At 51.9% G+C, this 21,375-nt stretch overlaps 1 protein-coding gene across 7 annotated transcripts in view; it reads right to left on the bottom strand.

Annotated features, from left to right (window-relative positions):
- The window catches only part of Zfp710 (zinc finger protein 710), a 69,860-nt gene that overhangs the window by 13,422 nt on the left and 35,063 nt on the right, over positions 1-21,375 (bottom strand). Inside the window, exon 1 of one of the 7 annotated variants that reach the window (XM_087655691.1) lies at positions 4,327-4,574. The gene's annotated coding sequence lies outside the window, so the exon portion shown is untranslated. 7 annotated transcript variants of the gene reach the window in all.

The raw sequence follows: 21,375 nt of genomic DNA, 5'->3' as shown, positions 1-21,375 counted from the left end.
GAAACGATTGTTACCATTAGTGATAGTGTGGCTGCATGAATGAGGATTTAAAAATATATATATACAGAGTAGAAACAGGACAACATGCAAAAATAGATTAGGCTCTGAGACTGGGTTTCAAACATGGGCTACCACCAGGCAGCCCCGATGTTAAATGGTCTATCATAGAGCCACTGTTTTCCCTAATTAACTAAATGCCGTATGTATATTTATCCAAATATACTGATAAAAAGACAGCTATAGCGGACACAGAGCTGTGGCATGTGAGACCACTGTCTGACTTGACCTGATCAAAAACTGCATCCCAGGCTCTGGGTCGTGTTCTCTGACCTAACAGGATCATGTAATCAGTACCACTGTACCCCATCCAGTTGTAAAACCAGCCGAGGCACCCTCCTTTCCCTGGGCTTTACAAGCACTGCAAACCCCACCTCTGAACAAGGTGCCCCTCCCCCAGCATTGCTTGGGCCCTCTGCCACCAGTTTCCTGGCCTCTGCCTGCTCCCATGCAGATGCCAGCTTCGCCAGGCTACAGTACACCCACAGCATGCCTGTGCTGTGTGGGTGCCTCCTCCTGGGCTTCACATACTCATGTCCTCACGCCCTGCCCTGGCTCAGTTCCTGACACACTCCAGAAAGAGGAAGGACACTCGTGGGGTGGCTCTGGCCTGCCTTACTCCTAGGGCCAGTGTCCAGCACATGGCCAGTGGACAGCCCTTCCTCAGGAAATCAGTCCAGGTCTGTTGCTACCCTCCCCCCAGCACTCAGTGGAGCTTCCTCTTCCTGAGGCTGGCTAAAAATACCCTAGACAGGAATCCGGCCTCCTTGCAACAGACACGAAAGATTAAACTATTAAGCTCAGAGCAGGGCTCTGGTGGAAGGGGTCACATGGGAGCCCTGCCAGGAGCCTCAGGTCCATCTGGAGCTGTCCAGGGGACTAAACTCACTCCTGGTGACCCTTGACGCCATGCTCAGCTTCACTTGACTGGGATCGCCCACTTAAAAAGTCACTCCTATGGCTCAGTTTCTCCATCTGAACACTGGGAGTGAAAGCACACAAGGAAGGCATGGGATCCCCAAGAGCACGGTGCAGGACAAGGATCTTATTTAACCACAAGGCCCTAAGCGGGAGTAAAGATCGGTAGCTTTATCATCAGATCTCCAGAAAGACAGTCTTAGAACTGAAGAAACTGTTCATCCTTGGGCCCCGAATTCAGCAAAGTTCTGGTGATCGCAAGGATAACTGTCACGAACTAAGGATTCATGAAAATAATACTACTACATCCCAGCTGGCTAGCAGGTCTAGTGCTTAGTAAAGAAGGTGAGCATGACAGGGACTCACTCTGTCCCCACTGAGCCTACAGAGAACTGCTGGGTTCTTCACAGATATGTCCAGGGCCCACTAGCCAGAGCTCATCCCAGACACAGCACCAGGCAGCAGCCTGGTATACACAGTGGCTCTGAGCAAACAACTCACTCAGCAAAATTTTCCGACTTCCCACAAGGCAGAACCCATGGGGAGCAGGGACTGGCCAATCACGGCAGAACCTGTGTTTAGAACTTGGCACTGGAAGCTGGGTCTGACAGCACACGCCTATAATCCCAGCACTTGGAAGGTGGACTAAGTTCAGGAGTTCAAAGTCATCCTCAGCTACATACTGAGTTTTGAGCAGACAAAACAAACAAACAAAAAAGAGCAACAACAAGAAGGAATTTGGGTTGAGTGCTGAGGTCAGCGCGAAGTTGGGCATGTCCCACTGTGTCTCAAAGCTCAGTTTCTTCTACCTAGTCTGATGAAGGCTTCCTGACTTGAAATAGACACAAGACAGACAGTGTGGCCTTTCCTCAGAGGCCAAATTGCTACCCCCACCCCTACCCGCACTCCCCCGTCCCACAACCCCAAGAGAATGTCGCACAGGGTCTATTTCACATTCAGACAAGAGTGTGACTGATCACTGGCCAACCCTGCTTGAGGAAGGAGCGAACATGAGTGTGGGTCTGCTTCCCGACTGCAAAAGAAGTCCCACAATTAACCATGCAACCCTCCAGCAAGGAGCCACTCCTTCCCATACAGACAGGATGCAAACCAAGTCTATCCCAGGCCACCTGGGCCTAATCTTCCCTAGGAACAGGTGGTTTTGACTGGAGTCAGTCAGTGCTCTCTGAGGGCCAAGGGTGGGGGGAATTGTCTGTCAATCGTGAGCCACAGACATAGCAGAAACTTACTGAGGGCTCCAGGACCCATTTAACCCTAAAGCAACCTCACTCCACAGCCAGGGAATGGTGTCTAAGCCCTGGTGACAGCAGTTCTTAATTAGCAGGGCAGAGCTGGGTCACACCAGGCATCACTAGCACCCAGGAGGACTCCAATTCCAAGGCTGCCAAATCTGGAGGCCACATCACAGCAGAGTGCAGGGGCTGCCCAGGGCTACTTGGGGCCAGCAGAAGCCTGCAACCTGGTGGCAGGGCCTGGGCTCTATGTTTTTGTGGTCTGGTCTCTTGGGAATAGTCTGTGCACGCATGAGTTTGTATTGTGTCTGCTCAAGTATGTGTTATGTGTGTGCAGAAGGGGCTTTGTTGACAGAAGGACAGATTCCAAGTGACTTGCCACTCTGCCTGTCAGTCTGATGTACAGAGCCTCTGGTCCAGAGTCCTTTTCATCCTCTTGGACTTGGTTTAGTTGTCCCCAAGTCCCCTAGCTCCTTCTCACAGGCTACAGCCCTGGCCCTGACTGCTCAAGGCAGAAGAGTCCACAGGGGACCATGTCACTTGTGGCACATGGATGCTGCAGGCCCCCAGAGGCCTCCTATGGCACCTGCCTTCTCAAGGCAAGGCCTTACTTTATCACTTGTGCTGGGGACTCAACCAAAGCTTGTAAGGGTGTCCAAGAGAAAAGGATCTGTGTCCTTCCAAATTGTGTGGCTTAGGACGGGGGCAGCCATTAGTGCGGTACCTCTGCAAAGCCCCTCCCACTTCTCCTGCTCTCTTCTCCCCTGGGTGTGGAGAAAGTAAATGTTAAAGGCAGGGATACAGAGTAGCTGCCGGGAGTGCAGTAATGCAGGGAGTGGGCTAAGGGAAAGAAGAAAAGGAGAGGGAGGAGGAAGGAGGGAGGGAGGAGGAGGGGAGGGAGGAGGGGTAAGAAGAGGAGTGAGATTGAGGGGGAGGGAGAAAAAGAGAAAGAGACTGTGGAGGACAAGAAACAAAGGCCCAGAGGGGGAGGGGACCCAGAGAGACACAGAAGCCCAGGGCTGCCCTATTTCCCAGGGCTCAGCTTCACCTCTGGGCCAGAGGGTCAGGCCTGATCCTGGGGAGGGAGCAAAGTCTCCCCTTTGAGACCCAGCAGCAGGCTTCTCCAGCCCAAAAAGGGCCCCAGGCTTCTCACTGTTACTCTAAAAATGCTTTGTCTCCTTTCCCCAGCTCCCGTGAGGACTGATCCAAGCAAAGGGACCATGGGCAAGTCACCTGATACCTTGGGGTCTCACTGACCCCATCTATGAAACAGACACGAAGGCCTACTTGGAATCTCAGGGTTTTGATAACCTACGGGATCATCCTATCTGACTTCCATACAAGGTCCCCTCATTTCAGAGCCTCCCTTTATCACGAAGGGTTCTACCAGTTCCTATCTTCCAATGGAACCCCCCCCCCCCATGCCCCTGCTTAAGGAGGCTTGGCCAGGTGGTAGTTTCACATGCCTTTAATCCCAGCACTCTGAGTTCAAGGCCAGCCTGGTCACATGGTGAGTTCAAAAAAAATAAAACCAACCAAAGTCAGGGGTGTTCCGCAGGCCTCTGGTGCCCACTAACTACAACTGACTTAATCTGCTGATTATTCCCTGAGGACCCAAGAGGACCCAGTCCCCAGTACAGCCTGAGCAGTAACCAGGCCTGATACTGGGAGGCCCAGTTTGCCCTTGGGCCTCTTTTTTTTTTTTTTTTTTTTTTTTTTTGGCCACGAATCATGAGACTACTCAGGCTTTGGTCTCCACTTCTCCAGGGGAACCAACTGCACTGACACACACTCACCCAGCACCTCCCTCCCAGGCGCTGCAAGTGTACCAACAGATGGAGCCTGAGATCTGGGAGGCAGGAGGTGTGGCCTCTTGTGGGAGGGACAGGCTCTCAGGGAACAAGAGGGAGGAGGTCTTAGCTAGGGTTTGCACTCAGACCTCCAGAGGTGGCGCCCGGTATCCGCTGCAGTACTGGGAGGAGATGGCACACAGGTCCGGGGAGATGGAGAGGTAGGCCCCAGGGTGGGACAGTACAGGTAGTCTGAAAGGGAAGCAAGTTCCTGGCACGAAGCTGAAGAAACACTCCAGGGAATTCACCTGGTAGCCAAACCCGTTGGCTTCCTCCTGTTGTTCGCACAGCAGACTTAGAGGTAAGGTGCTCCTGGCTATCCTCAGAGAAGAGGAAGTGAAAGCCCAAAGCTTGTGCAAACCTTCGGTTCCTTGCCTCAGTCTCGCTTGTCAGCCACGGGCTACCCACAGCATGGAGGCCCAGCGGAAATGTAGCTGTCGTCTCTCCTCCTCAGCTTCCTCTTTCCAGAGGTCCAACTCCACAAGTTAGACCGGAGCTGGGCCACAGAAAGTACAGATATATATATAAAATCAGCCCCTGCTCTGTTTGGACAGTGTCTTACCGAGACTGGTCTTGAACTTGTGGACGCAAGGGCTCACCCCACCTCATCCTCCTGAGCACAAACCACTCAGCCCAGCTCAGACCTCCCTCACCAACCACCGAATCCCACTCACTCAGCCCTCCCAAGTGCTAGGATTACAGGTCCACAACACCAGGCCCTGTGAAGCACAACTACCACCTCCTCCACCTCCTCCTCCTCCTCCTCCTCTTCCTCCTCCTCTTCCTCCTTTTAAATAAGGCCACTGAAGCCACAAAGAGAGGAGCCACGGATAGAAAGGCAAGGCTGGACTGCATCTCCAGCCTGGATCCCATCATGGCCTATAGCCTAGATGCTTCAGTCTGCTGCCCAAGGCTGTCCTTAGTTCCCCTGCTGGCCCTCAGCCCCTCTCACACTTGATGGCTCCTGACTGGGGACTTTGCCCATGCTAGCTTCCCTGTCAGGAAGAAGCATTACCCAGGCATCAAGAAGGAATGAATGGGGGCTGGAGATGGCTCAGCGGGGAACAGCAGCAGCTGCTCTTCCAAGGGACCTTGATTCTCAACACCTGCAAGATGGCTCACCACTGTCAGTTTTCTAGCCTCTCCAGGCACCAGGCACACACATAAAAAAAAAAAAAAATGAACGAACAAATGAATGATACTAGGGGCCCCTTGATGCTTAGCAGTGCATGGCCCTGCTCTGTACTGCAGGGTGGAATTTTGGGGTCCCTCTAGCCAATGCTATCACCTCACAGAGGTGGGAAGCAAAGCCCTAAGGCCCCTGTGCCACATCCCTAGGACTGATCTGGGATTTTAAGTCCTGCTACACTTTCCCCCAACATACTAAACAGAACACTCCTGCCCCAGGATGGTGGGCACTGCTGTTTCCCCTGGAGGCTGTAAGGGCAGTGCATGAAGGGTCTCCAGTCAAAGTGTTTTGAACTTAAGAATTCTGCCAAGACAGCTGTGTGTCGGCCCTGATCTGGAGCCTACTCCCCACTGTGTTTGTGGTCATGGACCTGGGAGCCTGCCTGGGCTACCGTGCCTGTGTGGCTTTCACTGTGCACTGCCTCCGTTCTCGGTCACAGACCTTGCCTGCAAGTGACTTCTGCATGTGTAGTTCCACACTCCAGGAATGCTCTTTCTCAACCTTCTACTTTTAGTTCAGGCGTCACATCTGCGGGAAATCCTCCTCATACTGCCCCACCCTCTAAGTTCTCAGCAAGTTCCAATTGAATCCTTTTCTAAGACTTCTCCTTGCCAGGTGTGGTGCTGCACACCTGCCGGCCCGGCACCTGGGAGTTGGAGTTCCGCAGGGACCCCAGGGTCACTGGAGGTACACACCAAACTATGCTTCAAACAACAACAAACAAACCCCCCCAAACTCCTTTTCCTTCCTGGACTTTATCATCATTTTTCAGGACTTGTTTTGTTGCTTTTTTTAAGATTTATTTATTATCTATAAGTACACCGTAGCTGTCTTCAGACACCAAAAGAGGGCATCAGATCCCATTACAGATGGTTGTGAGCCACCATGTGGTTGCTGGGATTTGAACTCAGGACCTCAGGAAGAGCAGTCAGTGCTCTTAACCGCTGAGTCACCACCTCTTTTTTTTTTTTTTTTTTTCCGGAGCTGGGGACCGAACCCAGGGCCTTGCGCTTGCTAGGCAAGCGCTCTACCACTGAGCTAAATCCCCAACCCCGAGTCACCACCTCTTAAGGACTTGTTACTGATCTGTTTATCAGGACAACTACTGGCCTAGAGAATTTGAGATCCCAGTTAGATGACACTTTCCAGGGGTGGACACCTGGCCCGTTTGCTCTCAGCAGCAGCACCTTGTGAGAGTGCAGATTCAAGGAGGAAGAGGAGGCCATGGCGGAGCCCAGCTTGGAAGGCTGCCATGTAGACAACCCCAGCCCTCCCTGTGCCTGAGTGGCAGGACCAGTTCCTCTTCCATGGGTGGAACAGCAGGCCTCCTGTATCTGGAAGGCTTCTTGTCTTTCCTCTTATTCTAGAAGCAAAAAATCACACATACAGTCTCTCCGACAAGGATGCTGTCTGTGCTGGACCCCAAGACCACCACCCTCCCCCCAGCTTAATGTAAAAGGGAAAAACAAAACTTTGGCTCACAAGTGCAAGGGGTGAAGAAAAGAAGAAACACACATGACTCTCACTGCTTCGAGCCTTGTCGGGACCTTCCATGAGTACATGTGAGAGGTTCTAGGAGTAGGGGAACTGCATTTCCAAACTACAGATTCAGAATCTAAGGCAGGCAGTCCCCGTGGGCAGGGTGAAGCAGCCTCCCCAGGGTCTCTCCACTCAGGTCTGGACAGCACAGATTTCGGGGTCATATTTTCCCTCCTTCGCCAGCCCGTCGGGACCAAAGGACTTCCCGTCCTCTTCATCTAGCCTGTCCGGCCCCTCCTCTGCAGAGTCCTCCTCTGCCTTCTCCATCCTGTCTTCCTCTCCCTCCATTCCTCCCCTCTTCTGTTTCCATGGCAACCCATCCTCTGCTCTGTTCTGCCACTCGGTCTTTCGTCCCCATCTCCTCTCTTTTTCTCCTCTTTCGTCTCTCCTGCCATGCCAGGGTAGAGTCCAGATCCCCCCATGTCCGCTGCTTCTGGCCTCCTGCTCCCATTTGCTCTCCTTTTATCTCCCCCAATGTTCTCTTGTCATCTCAGAGCGACATCTATTTATCTCTTGCTTAAAAAGAAAACACGAAACTCTAGTCCATTTGGCTCTTCCAGTTCGGTCCCAGGCACCTTTCCCTTGAGCCAAGGGTCAAAGCCCAGGGATGGCAAGGAGGGAGTCTCCTAGAAGGGGTCCCCCGCCCGCCTCGAGAATCCTCTGATTTCAGCAGTTCGAGGAAGAAAACACACAGTTGGGGGGTGGGGCTTGCTGGGAGAGGCCACTACAGTAGCCTGAAGTACCCTCAAAATAGAGCAAGGCCCAGGATTCCCCACTATGCTGCCCAAGGTAGGAATTCACTGTTTTTAGGGAAACTCCAGCCCAACCATACAACAACCCTGAGGCCCTGCCCCAGGCCCACCTTGCCTTAAGAATTGGATCCTCAATGTCTCAGTGCTCTTCCCTACAAACAGATGACGAGGTGGCAGAAGTCACCAGTTCTTCAAGATTCACTTTTCTAGGGATGAGGCCTAGTAGTGGAACACTTGCCTGGCATGCAGAATGCCTTGGGTTCTTTTCCTGGGGGAAGGCAGGATAGAGGGCCTTCTTCCCAGTGTCCTTCCAGCTCCCACAGACTGAGCTCCTAGTCGGGGCCAGGCAAGGAGATGGTCATTTCTGTGTCTTTTTTATTTTTTTTAAGATAGACAAATTGAGAGCAGAGGCTGCTGTTTGAGTCTGGGCACACAGGTTTGAGCCTGTTAACTATGCTCTTCTTCATAGACTCCACTTCTCCCTGCACTCGAGCCCAGCCTCCTCCAGGCCACTGCAATGCTGTGTTTAATCTACAGTGATCAGATACAAGTCCAGGGATGGATTTACCACAGAAAAGAAAGCAAACTGATTACGCTGGTGGCCCCGGGGTCTCAAAGCAACATGGGACAGATAGGTCGGTAGAAATGGTATCAAGTCCTGTGGTGGCATGGAGTAGGATGAAGGGGCCCAAAGGCTGTGAGAGACCTTGGCAGTAGCTGAGGGAAAAAAATGCACGGTGGGGAGGTAGTGGAGTCCTGGGCTCCCAAGACCCAGATGGGTTCTGTTCTGTCCTGCCAGTGTAGTTGACAAGGCTCTCTCCAGGATGCGGCAAGTGACAGGCCCAGAGGAAGCCAGGGGATGAATGCTGGGAGGGCCTCCCTCTGCAGGTGAACAGGGGAGGAGAGCTGTGCATCGTCTGGCAAGCTCCTGTGTGTAATTCTTTGTCTGTAACCAGGACCATGTCCAGGGAAGGAAGCTACCACATCCCCAGGCCACGTTTACTTTCTGAGATCATGGATGTAGAGAATGGCACCTTGGTAACAAAGCCTCTTTTACAAGTGGGCATGATGGGTGCATACCTGTCATCCCAGTACTTGGGAAGTTGGAACAAGAGGGCTGCTGTAAGCTCAAGGCTAGCCTGGGCTACAAATTCCAGGCCAGCCAAGGCTCTATAATAAGACCTGGTTTCCAAAAATGAAAAGTCAGGACAGGAAAGGAAAAGCAAAAAGAGAAGAGGGATACAGAGAGCCGTCTCACAGGAGAGGAGGCAGAGAGGAGCTGAGCGACCTGGCTGAGGCCCCCAGGGTAAGCGGCAGCCAGGTCTAACCTCATGCCTATGCTTTTAAATGAAAGCAGTGAGAGAGATGCTGAAGCCTGCAGTTGAGGCTTGTGTGCAGGGAAGACTGGGGATGGGAGCCATTGCTTTCCCTCATGCCTCGGTCATTATCGATGCTGAGGGCCACACGGGTGCAGGCAGGTCACAAAGATCTTCAGTAGCAGGGACCTCACGGCTTCTTAGAGGCAAGATTAAAAGCCACAAAACCGAAGTGCAAAATATCAAGCAGGAAATGAGTAAGGGGTACCACAACAAGACCAGGTAACTCCCCACCTCCCCACTTAGGGGGTTGGGAATGGTTTTCCATGTGAACCAGCTCTAGGGAGACAACAGACCTGAGCTGCAAAACTGAAGTTACCCCTTCCTGCCATGCTGGTTTGTGTGGGCCTCATCACCCGACCTATTAACATGGGATAGGATATCTATCTACTTTCTAGGGTGGCCAGGAGGTGGGCCTGAAGCCTACTGGATGAATGAGACAGATGCGGGTTGCACCATGGGAAGGTGGGTGGGGAGGCTTGGTGATGGATGATTAGGAAGCCATCACTGAGATAGATGGCAGCTGGCACAAGGGCTGTCACAGGCTGGAGGCACAGGGTGGAGAGAGAAAAGGAAAGAGTACAGAAGAGCAGCTGACGGAGAAGCGCTGAGGTTGGAGGGCAGGCGAGGCATGAGGCCTGGCCAGGAGCCCTCCCCTTTCCTCTCTTCTCCAGTAAGCCTGCCTGACTCATCCTGGGGCCTCCATTCTTGAACATCCCCTGACAGCGAGCACTGCCTCTCCAAGCCAAGCTGGCACTGGAATCAACATTTATTTTGCAGTCACCCACACACTCAAGTCAGGCTTGGATTTATGCCAGGAGAAGCGTAATTTAGGTCTGTGGGGTGTGTGTATGTGGGGACAGCTGGAGTACACACAGGCAGAAGTCAGACACACACACCGGCCACACAGCGGGCCTGGTGCACTTCCATACCAGGAGATGAGGGGAAGGAAGCCCTGTGCACAAGTGGAGTCACAAGTCCATGTATTCCGCCCACAGCCTCAGTCCATGGAGGGACACGCATGCACACATGCGTGAACGAAGTGGCTCAGAGAAGGAGGAGCAGAAAGAGGCTGGGGTCCTGTAATTAGAGCACGTGCACTGCGGGCTGATGGGTCTACGGGTAACATGCTAACAGAGGAAGGCGCTAAGAGAGCCTGGCTGCCACAGGCTGCAGAAAGGTAAGCAGGGGACTTGTAAAAGGCAGAAGTGAGATGTAGGCAAGGACCAGGAGATGGCCTTGGGAACAGGTTCCAGGAAGTCGGGCTGATAGATGTATGTGGGATGCCCAGAGAGGAACTGGGCATTTCTTCTTCTATCTGGGTCACAAGGATGTGGCACTTAGGAATCTGGGGAAAGGGGGAGGAGTGTGGGTGGTGGCTCTTCCTGTGTGTGTCCAGATGCTGACAATGCGAGGTATGGGTGTCGCCTAATGACAAATGACTTTGCTGTCTATGATCTTCTATCAAGTAAATGCCTGGCCTTTCATAGAGGTGGGAGGGTTTCCTCCTGGCTTTCCTGGCTGTGGAATCGGAGGGCCCTTGGGGCAGCCTGAGGACTGAGTTAGCTCAGCTCTAGTACACGGTAGGAGGCTGGGTTTACTGGGGAGATAGATAGTTCAATCTATAAAGGCCTTGCTGTGTAAACATGAGGACCTGAGTTTGGATCCCCAGAATTTCTATGCCAGGCACAGCAGTGAGCCCTGGGGCTGAGAAGGCGGAGTCAGGACGAACCCTGGGCTTGCTGGCCACCTAGTTTAGCCAAATGAGTGAACTGTAGGTTCAGTGAGAGACCCTCATTCAAAAAATAAGGTGGGGGGTTGGGGATTTAGCTCAGTAGTAGAGCGCTTGCCTAGCAAGCGCAAGGCCCTGGGTTTGGTCCCCAGCTCCAAAAAAAAGAAGAAAAAAAAAAAAATAAGGTGGGAGAGTGACTGAGGGACTCCCAACACAACCTGTTGCCTACACGTACGCACGCACGCACGCACGCACGCACGCACACAGTAAGGAGTAAGGAATGAACATATCCATTCACCTGGGCACAGTGCTGCACAATGCTACACAGTTTACGAATTCCTTCCCAGGCCCAACACCACTGGATTCCCCCTCCCAGGGGCCGCACTAGCCAGGCATGGACTGCACACGCATGGCTCTTGTTCTTATGGCCCAGTGCCAGTGCTGGTGGTAGCAGACTGGCCGGCTGCCCCAAGGAACACAGTGCCGGCTCGGGCACTCTAACTACATTACTTCACTTAATCCTGAGTGGTCTGTGGTTGGCATCAGTAATATCACAAGATGGGGGCGGGGGGGGGGGCAGAGGCACAGAGGGGTTCAGAACAGTTCCCAAGCACTGCTTCTTAGAGCCTGCACAGCCATTTGGGTGGTTGGCTGTGTGTCCTAGAACCTTCAAGGGGGGGGGCTCAAGGAACGACAGACTGGAAATATTCCTAGGATTGGTGTAGATAAAGGTGCTGGTCAGCAAGCCTGCAGACCGAACTTCATCCCTAGAACACAGCACACATGGTGGAAGGAGAGAACTGACTTGCTAGTGTTCTCTCTCTCTCTCTCTCTCTCTCTCTCTCACACACACACACACAAATAAATAAATAATAAAAGATGGTTTTATCTTTCTTCTCCCAAGGTTTGGGGAGCACTGTAGGGTGTAAGAACTAGGAGGAGTGCTGCGAGATGCTGTCCCCTGGACTTGACATGGCCATTGCACTCATTGAACTGGGGCAGCCATCTGCACAGTCACCTGCACAAGGTTAAGCCCACAGGATTAGTCCCATTCCAGAAAGCAGCACTAATTCAACACAGTGGGTTACAAAACACAAACAAAACCCACAAGACCCAACTGAAGTGGAGTGTTAGGGGATGTCTGGGGAGAGCTGGGGATTAATATGAGCAAGATGTATGTGTGTGTGAAATCGTAAAGAATTTTTAAAAACTATTAAAAAAAAGATGTTCTTTTAAAGTCTGCTTTATCTTAAAAAAATGTTCTGAAGGTTAATGGAGGATGATGAACATGGAGACTCACACATGGACTCCTAACACTCAGGGGGTTGGTGCAGGATGGCCGTTGTTATTATGGGGCCAGCCTGGGCTACTGAGACCCTGTCTCAGAAAAAACAAAACAAAACAAACAAACAAACAAAAAACAAAAAACTGTGGTACACTTCTCTGGAGGCAGAGAATCTCTGTAAGTTCCAGGCCAGCCTGGTCTACATATTGAGATCCGGGCTAGCTGAGGCTCGTAAAATTCTGTCTGAAAACAAACAAGCAAACAACCTCGGTGACCAAACCAAACAACAGGACAGCAATTAAAATAAAAACAAAAGAAGCTGACGGCCCTCCTCTGCTACATACTAAGTACATTGCTAGTATGATGTACTTGAAGCCCTGAGGAGGAACAGGAAGGAAGGAGACGATTAGGGTGAGGAAAATCATTCTGCCGTCAGATGTGTGTTACGTTCTTAGGCCTAGATGGCTGCATCGGTGCTGCATGCAAGTGAACTTCTTTCCTTGTCATTATCCCCTACACAGCACACCAGCAATTCACGCAGCATTTACACGGCGTTAGGTATTATTATAAGTCATCTAGAGATGCCTTGACTCATATGGAGGATCTGTGTGGGCTGTGTGCAAGCACTACGTCACTTTATATAACTCCCCCACAGAGACACGACTGTAAAAGCAATTTACAAAGCAGGTTGGAGACAGGTGTGATGGTCCCACCCGAGGACAGAAAGCTACAGCAGAAGGATAAGGAAGGAGTTCAAGGTTAGTTTGGGCTACATACTGAATTCTAGGACAGCCTGGGCTATTTAGCCGGGCTATCTCAAACAAATAAAACAAAACAAAAACCCCAGCCTGCTATGGAGCACTGAGCCCTAGCTTAGAGTGGAGTCTAGAGTCTAGGAGAGTGTCTGACTCGTTCTGCTCTCCTGAAGCAGGGGTGTATCAGGAGCACCTGCTTGGCAGCCTCTGCGAACAACACCCGTGAGTGTTTGCAATTATTGACTTTGGTAACTCCATGGCCACACAGCCAGTTCCTGGAGGAGCTGTCTCCTTGGTGCCAATTCTTAAAGAGGCAGAGAAAGCCAGTGAGATGGCTCAGATAAAAACACTTGCAGCCTAAGCTCAAGACTGGAATTTGATCCCCACATGCCAAGAAGAGAGAACTGACTCCCCAAAATTGTACTCTGTTGTGCCAGCCCTCAAACAGACAGACAGAGAGAGAGACAGAGAGACAGACAGACACACACACACACCATGAAAGAGATGTTGCCGTATGTGCCCTGCTAGGATCCAGGAATGTTTTTGCCCAAACTGGAATAACCTGAAGGTCAGGTGAGCTCTGCCAGCAGGTGTCCCAAGAAGCCTGTAGCACCAGGAAGCAGTGACAGCCCTACTAAGTCCCCAGATGCTAAGATGCCAAGCCCATAGCAGGACTCCACTGAGGGAAGGAGTTGGCCACAGCCACATTTGGCCCTATCAATTCCTTGAGGCACAAAGCCTGAGTATCCCTAGGGGAAAAAATGGATACCTTTCCCCGCAGGTGACCAACTCACTCAGACTTAGAGAGGAGAGAGCCTGCTTTGCCTTTTTTTCCCCCCTCAGAACCTGCACACAGTAGGTACTCAACAGTCCCCACGCTCACACGCTCTGCATTGCAGCATCTGGGTGACATCTGCTCTCTGGTGCTTGCCTATGTCTTTTTGCTTCTGATACCCTCCATCTTCCTTGGCTCTGCTCTAGTTTTCGGTGGGGAGGAAGTGGCCCATTCCACGACGACTCAATGCCTGAAGACCAGGGCGGGCCGCACCTCATGGGGCACTGCGGTTCACACAACTGCTCCTGGTTTGTATCCAGTACACCTTGTGTCTACTTTGCTAATGATAAATTTGATTCACACATCAAGAAACCCAGGCTGGGGTGTGAGGCATGAAGGTGGGCCAGCCAGGGTGGGAGTAAAGGAAGGACCCCCAGGCCTGGCAGTTGGTGTGTGACGTATCCTGGCCAACCCCTTTTCTTATGTCTCCCTGACTGCAGCAGCCCAAGCTTCCCTCCTCCAAAAACAGCTCCTCTTTCTAGCAAGCAGGACAGACTGAATGTAGCTTCCACTCACTGCCCCCCGCTCCAAGTCACAGGACCTAGAAGAGGTCATCTTCAGGGTGGTGGAGCTGACAGAGCCCTTCCTTCCTCCAGGAGGAAATGAGTTCCAGTCACAGGGCAGTTTCCACCTACTTCTGGAGAGAGCTGGCCTCAGTCTCGGCTAGCTGCTTTCCCTGCCTCAGCTCGCCCAGTTAGCTCACAGCCTTCCCTCAGCCCTGCCCCCTCCCTGACCCCATGTCCAGATGACCTCTAGTACCACAGCAGACCACAGTTCAGGCACTGTCCAACTTCCCTTGTCACCACCACATGCCCAGGGGCCATCCACTGCCACCAGCACTGTGCTGTGTGACCTCCGCCCTCCTTCTGGAAGGCCACCGTTCTTTGCCAAGCAGACTTACCCTTACCTCTGGTGTCCCCAAGGTCCCAGCATCAGGCCTGGCCTCTGTCCTGCTGGGTTCGCTGAGGGAAGCCATGTCTGCAGCCTCCACACTCACCTCTGCTGAACTCCCTCACCCCAGGACCAGCACTGCTCTAGGTTTCAACAGTCAATCTGTCAACCATGACCCCATCAATGACCTGTCCCGTCCCTGATGCCAGGCACCATTTTCAGCTTTGTAGATTCAGAAGTTTTTTGTTTTTGTTTTTGTTTTTGTTTTCCCCGGAGCTGGGGACTGAACCCAGGGCCTTGCGCTTCCTAGGCAAGCGCTCTACCACTGAGCTAAATCCCCAACCCCCAGAAGTTTTTTTAAAACCAACTTTTGAGTGGCTAAGGTTAGGCGAACATGGATGGCACAATACTCTTTTTTTCTTTTGAATTCAGAAAGACAAAGTGCTGCTGTCCCTCGGGGAGCCTCAGTAGGAAGGTAACTAACACAGCTGTCTGGTTAACACTACCTGGGGGACCAAAGGGGGGCTAAGTAGGGTTTTGTAAGTTGTATAGGAGTCCAGCAGGTGGATTAACAAGCACACTTACAAGATAAGGAGGGAACCTGGATTTGCAATAGTCCAAAGACAGGCATAATCCTGAACACGCCTGGAGTCAGGGCTGCTCAGGCAGCAATGATGGCTGCCCTGCATCTGGTCCTCTCTGGACTGCACAGGAATGGAGTCAGTGCCCAGCAGATACACTACCAAGCTAACCAAGCATAACTCTCAGGAGGGACCCAGGCTTGCAGAGAGAGAGAACCCAGTGGGAACCCAAAAGGAATGCTCGACAGCTCCCATGTGACACTTTATTTGGGGAGGGCCATCTAGTGGAGCCACTCAACCACCATCCCAGGTCCAGCCAATATGGGGACAACTGCTTCTCCAAGTGTGTCAGTGTGGTAGGGGATTCATGGCTAGACAGCTGTCACGTAAATGTGGCTTGGCCTTCGTGCTTGAGTTCAGTCCCAGTGAGGGTCTCATGGCTTCACCATGGCCCTTCTGGGCCAGGAGGATTGACAGCAGGCTCCCACAGAGGAGAGAGGTTTGGGGAATCTGCATTCACCTCTGACCTCTGCCCCAACCCAGGCAGGGCAGAAAAGGAACTGTCTCGGGACCTTGCTGGATTTCCCCCAGCCGAAAGATTTATGGTTCCTTATCTGTGACAACAGGTATGTCTTGTCCAATGGGGACCTTTCCAAATTTTCTGCCCTCTCTGAGGGGAGGCTAGCACACACCAGGGTCTGCAGAGGGAGGTCTGTGCACACAACTCAGTAAAGGGGGGACCTCACAAAACCACTTCTCTAACTTCTCCCACCCCCTGAAAACAGAGGCATTATTCAAAAGGGGAAAAAAAGACTTTTTTTTTTTTTAAAAAGGCAAAAGAAATGAGGAACTGAATAGAAGAAAAGGGAGAAAAAAAGAGCGAGAGGAGAAGAGCGAGGTCCCCGGGGAGGTGGGGAGTGCCCAGAATGAAAGGCAGGAGAGAAGGGAAGGAAGGAGAGCAGAGACAAAGCATGGGGGAGAGAAAGACAGAGCTTTAAAGAGAAATGTGAATGCAGCGAGCAGGGGAAACAGGAGTCTTGAAAAAGAGCAGCCCAGAGCGGTGACCCCTCATTCACACACGGTGCCAATCACGGGGACAATGCGAACGCTTTCTGTCTTTTCTCCTTCTCTCCTTCCTGGGGGTGGAAAGGCTGGAGCTGCACGTTAATTTCTGAAAGTGTGAGAACACATTGCGACGCTGCCCGGAACTCACGGCAACCCTCAAGTGCTCCCTCAAGCTTGACGGCCCAGCAGCCATCACTTCTGGTGCAGGGTTGGCTGGCCCTGCCCCGAGCCTGGGCCCTGGCTGTGGTCACCCCTTATGGGGTCCTGGCTGAGTGGGAGCCCATGGGTGAGATAAGCCTCTTGGACAGGCCTTGCCAGTGAGTGGCTGGGAATCTGTGAGGGTTGTCCACTGTCCCGGGATACAGTAGCACACAGGAGAGGGCCTGAGGAGCAGCTGCTTGCCTGGGCCCTGTCTACCCACTCCAGATGTCGACAGAGAGACAGTGCTCTGTCCAGGGTGACTGTGTGTAATGACAGAAACAGCCAAAGGCTAAGAAGATGGGCTGGTTGGGTCAGTGTCTCTTAGGACAGAAAGGAACCTGTGGCAGAGGTTTGCTTTTCACATACCAGAGCGCTGCACTTTCCCAAGTCACCCAAGACCCAAAGGCAGAAAGAATGGAGTTCCCACAGTGGGTGTGGGGCATGCAAGTCCCGGCGACTTGGAAGGCTGAGGCAAAAGTTTCACTTGAGCACAGGAGTCTAGGTCAGTCACACAGCCACAACCCAAAGGTCAGTGGCAACACAGCCACAACCTACTCTTGGTAGAAGAAAGGGAGGAGAAAGCATGGCTGGCCTGGGCTTGGATCACGGAACTTCCCTCTTCCCTGCAGCAGGCCACTGATATGCACTGGGCATTGCCTGGCCAGTGTTCAGCTCAAGGGTGAGACAATGCTCACACACTGGTAACCAAATGGCTCTCCACCTGTCCTCAGAGACGGCAGGTGGGTGTCCCTGCCCTCCACTTCTTTGTCTTTTCTTCTCTCCCTCTCCCTAGCTTCCAGGACCCAATGAGTCATAAAACTTGGATCAGGGTCACCTTTCGGCAATGGCTTCCGATCATTCTGATACTGGTATTGAGAAGCGCTGGGAAAAGACTGACTGGCTTATTGATTGATTGACTGATTGACTGAATGAACAAGCCTCTGCCCTCCTCTCTATTGGACGTGCTACGTCCTGCGCAGAGCTCAGCACTGCGGGCTGGGATTAGAAACCGAGGAGGGCCAATGGGACCTGGTGATGGTGGAGGCCAGTCAGGGTGGGGGAGGGATGGAAACAGCCAGGGAAGAAACCCTTTCCTTACCACGGCCACCAGACCAGTAAAGACTCAGCTGGAACCTCGACCCAAACAAGGAAACTATCAAGAGAAAGGACGTGAGGCAGATCCAGGCTCACGGGGCGGAAACTTAATGGAACCACAGCATGCACCTACTCTGGTACTTCTTTGTGATGCACAAATGCTGGCAGATATTTGATGAGCATCTGAGTGCAGGCTAGCTCCCATACACGCAGGGTGGTAGTGAGCAAGATCCTAGTGCCACAGAGGAAGCAAAAGTGAGAAAACTGACAGGTGAGGCTGGGCGGGGAGAGGCAGTGGGCAGTGGCCTTCGTGCATCAGGAGCGTGTGCAGAAGGGCCCCGGAATCACCTTAAGTAGCATGCTAAACAGAAAAGTACATTTATTTGTTAGGATAATTGTGGTCCCAGCACGTGGACGGTAGAGACAGGAAGATGGAGGTGTAGCCTGGCTACACTGTGAATTCTGGCTAGCCTAGGCTACAAGTGAGGCCCCATCTCGAAGACAAACAAATAAAACAGGGCTGGGGAGGTGGTTCAGAGGGTGAGAATGTTTGCTATGCAATCATCAGTACCTGAATTAAAAACCCCAGAACTGGGCATGTCACCTGGACCTGTAACCCCATGCTGGGGGGAGGGGACAGAGACAAGAGGAGCCCTGGGGCCTGCAACTTGTCAGACACACTTTTGGCTTAGTGAGGAGACACTCTGTTGAGGAAATATATTGATAAAACAGAACACTGATGCTCCCTAGCCCATGTGCCTAGGTGAGCACACACACACACACACACACACACACACACACACACACACACACACAGAGGCGCGCTCGCATGCATGTACACACAACAAATAATTAAGAACAACAAAGTTCCCCCTTTGTTTTGAAAAGGCTTTAAGGAATTCTGCTGACGGGCTGCACTAGCATTGTCAGAAATTAAAACACGGCTACTTCTTAAGGGACTGGAGAGATGGCTCGGCGGTTAAGAGCACTGGCTGCTCTTCCAGAGGACCTGAGTTCAATTCCCAGCAACCACATGGTGGCTCACAACCATCTATAATGGGATCTGATGCCCTCTTCTAGTGTCTGAAGAAAGTGACAGTAAGTATACTCACATAAATAAATAAATCTTAAAAAAAATTATAAAACACAGCTCCTTCTGAGATGACAGAGAAAGACATCCCACCATTGGGTCCTGACCTCTTGGTGTACCAGGAGGAATTTGAACGACAGAAAAATGTCATTTGGTGAGTGAGACCTGCAGAGAGTGTAATCTACTTTCAAAAAATTATATTATTTTTTTGTGTATCGGTGTTTTGCCTGCATGTGTGTCTATACTTTATGTGTGCCTGATGCCCTTGGAGAACAGAGTGTGTCAGAACCTCTGGAACTGACTGGAGCTATAGACAGCCCTAAGCTACCATGTGGAAGCTGGGAATGGAACCAGGGGCCACTAGAAGAGCAGCTGGCGCTTTTACCCCGAGTCATCTCTGCAGCCTCTTAATCGCTTTTTTTTTTTTTTTCTTTTCTTTTCTTTTTTTTTTTTTTCCCGGAGCTGGGGACCGAACCCAGGGCCTTGAGCTTGCTGGGCAAGCACTCTACCACTGAGCTAAATCCCCAACCCCCTCAATTCCTTTTGAAAGAAGTAACGAGACAATCATAGCACGGTACTCAGTTCAGCAGCGAGCAGTGTTAACCCGAACATGTGACTTTAGGAAGAAAAAAAAAAGTGACGGGACGCTATGAAGGAGATTCCATGTGAACAAGAACATGGGCAGGGGCGCGCGCGCGTGTGTGTATGTGCTCACATACACATACAGATAATGACTGAAGTTGGTTTACAAAAAATAAGAAAGTTTTTCAAAAGATGGAGGTGTATGGGAATCAGGAGGAGCTGCAGAGCTGAGGGTCAGGGATGCAGGCAGCCATCTTTTAGAATCTGACACAGCTTGGTTCATTAGCTCATCAGTAGGGTTTGATGTGAACACAAATGAATGTGCATTACTTTGATTAAAATAAACCTGATTAAAGGTGCAGCACTTGGGAGGCAGAGGCAGAGGCAGAGGCAGAGGCAGAGGCAGAGGCAGAGGCAGAGGCAGAGGCAGAGGCAGAGGCAGAGGCAGAGGCAGAGGCAGAGGCAGAGGCAGAGGCAGAGGCAGAGGCAGAGGCAGAGGCAGAGGCAGAGGCAGAGGCAGAGGCAGAGGCAGAGGCAGAGGCAGAGGCAGAGGCAGAGGCAGAGGCAGAGGCAGAGGCAGAGGCAGAGGCAGAGGCAGAGGCAGAGGCAGAGGCAGAGGCAGAGGCAGAGGCAGAGGCAGGTGGAGCTGAGCCTGAGGCCAGCCTGGTCTGCAGAGTGAGTTCCAGGACAGCCAGGGCTACATGAAGTCCCTATTTTGAAAAGGCAACTAATCAACCAACCAAAAGTCCTGGGATGAGGTGGTGCACACCTGTCATCTCAGCTCTTGAGAAGTGGGGCAAGAAGAGGCAGCCTGGACTACATGAGACCTTATTAAAGATGGGGGGAAGAGGGAGGGAGGGAGAGAGAGAAGAGGAGGGGGAGGGGGATGGAGAGGGAGGGAGACAGAGAAAAGCCTTGTATTGGAGCCGCTCTTTTTTTTTTTTTTTAAGATTTATTTATTTATTATATATAAGTACACTGTAGCTGTCTTCAGACACACCAGAAGAGAGCACTGGATCCCATTACAGATGGTTGTGAGCCACCATGTGGTTGCTGGGAATTGAACTCAGGACCTCTGGAAGAGTAGTCGGGTGCTCTTAACCACTGAGCCATCTCTCCAGCCCCATTGGAGCCGCTCTTGAATCAAACCTTGATCACTCTCAACTCCTAGGGATATCCAGAGGAGAAGCAAAAAGGGGCCTGCCTGCACCCATCACAGAGGCTAGACCTCAGAGGCTTCTGCCCAAGGCAGCACAATGAGATGAGCCTAGAGGAAGGAGCCCCGGAAAGCCAACAGTGTGGGCATGTGTTCTCAAAAGAGACTGGAGCACAGGGGTGTCACTCTGGAAGGAAGATGCATGACCAGAGACCACAGGACTCAATTCACATTGGGACCAGATCCTCAGGAATGCTGGGAGGGGGACTAGTTACAACATGGCGCTCTCGATGGCAAATGCAGAAGGTTAGCTGTCCCACGTTTGCCTGACGTCTGGGCTTCCTCACAAGGCGAGCAGAGTCTGCTTGCTCACTTGCTACCGTGCCTAAGAGGCTCTGGCTCTCTGGGCCTCATGTTCACACTGGTCAGCCAGGGCTGTGATAGTCCCCATCTTTTAAGCTTGATGCATACTTAGTGCCGTTTCCACTTGAAGGCATAGCAGAGAAATGGAGAGTACACCAAAACCTCAGAAATGTCAGGCAGCACCGTGGGACACAGCCCTGACCAAGGAGCCTTTAGACTCTGCTCTAACAGCTGTGGCCATGCAGCTTCCTGGATCTCAGCTTGTGCAAGGTGCAGGTCAGGAGGAAGAGCAGGGCATGGAAGGGGTGTGGCAGTTGATGGCCATGGCAAAAGCAGGGTTAAAAATGGCAAAGTCGCTTGATGAGGCCATACAGGGTAGGTACCTCATGGTACCTGGTTTCAGTCACTGAGGCTCAAAATTACAGCTGGATTGCATTAGATTATATCTAGTATTCTCAGGGCTGTGCTGGGGTGACTCTTCCCGGCCCCCAGCTGCCCCTGCAGGGAAGGAAGTCCTATCTGTGTCACAAGGCTGGATCCTATCCACTTCTGCCTTGTAGCCTGGATGTAGGCCGGGCTTCAACTTCTTAAAACCCTAAGCACGGAATGAAGATAGCACACACCCAGCCATCCAGGTTGGCTATGGACCCAGCAAGATAACCTTTCCGGTCAGCTGGGTCCAGCTATAAATAAGTTAACTGAAGCAGGAGAAGCATTCCATGACTCACAGGAGGTAAAAACAAAGGCCATGCCTCCAATTGCAGATCCCTATCCCCCCCTTACGATTTTCCTGGCTACAACGAAGTGACG

Source organism: Rattus norvegicus, chromosome 1 (assembly GCF_021556685.1).
Source record: "Rattus norvegicus strain SHRSP/BbbUtx chromosome 1, alternate assembly SHRSP_T2T, whole genome shotgun sequence".
In the NCBI taxonomy this organism is placed as follows: Eukaryota; Metazoa; Chordata; class Mammalia; order Rodentia; family Muridae; genus Rattus; species Rattus norvegicus.
This window is presented reverse-complemented; position numbering and strand designations above follow the sequence as displayed.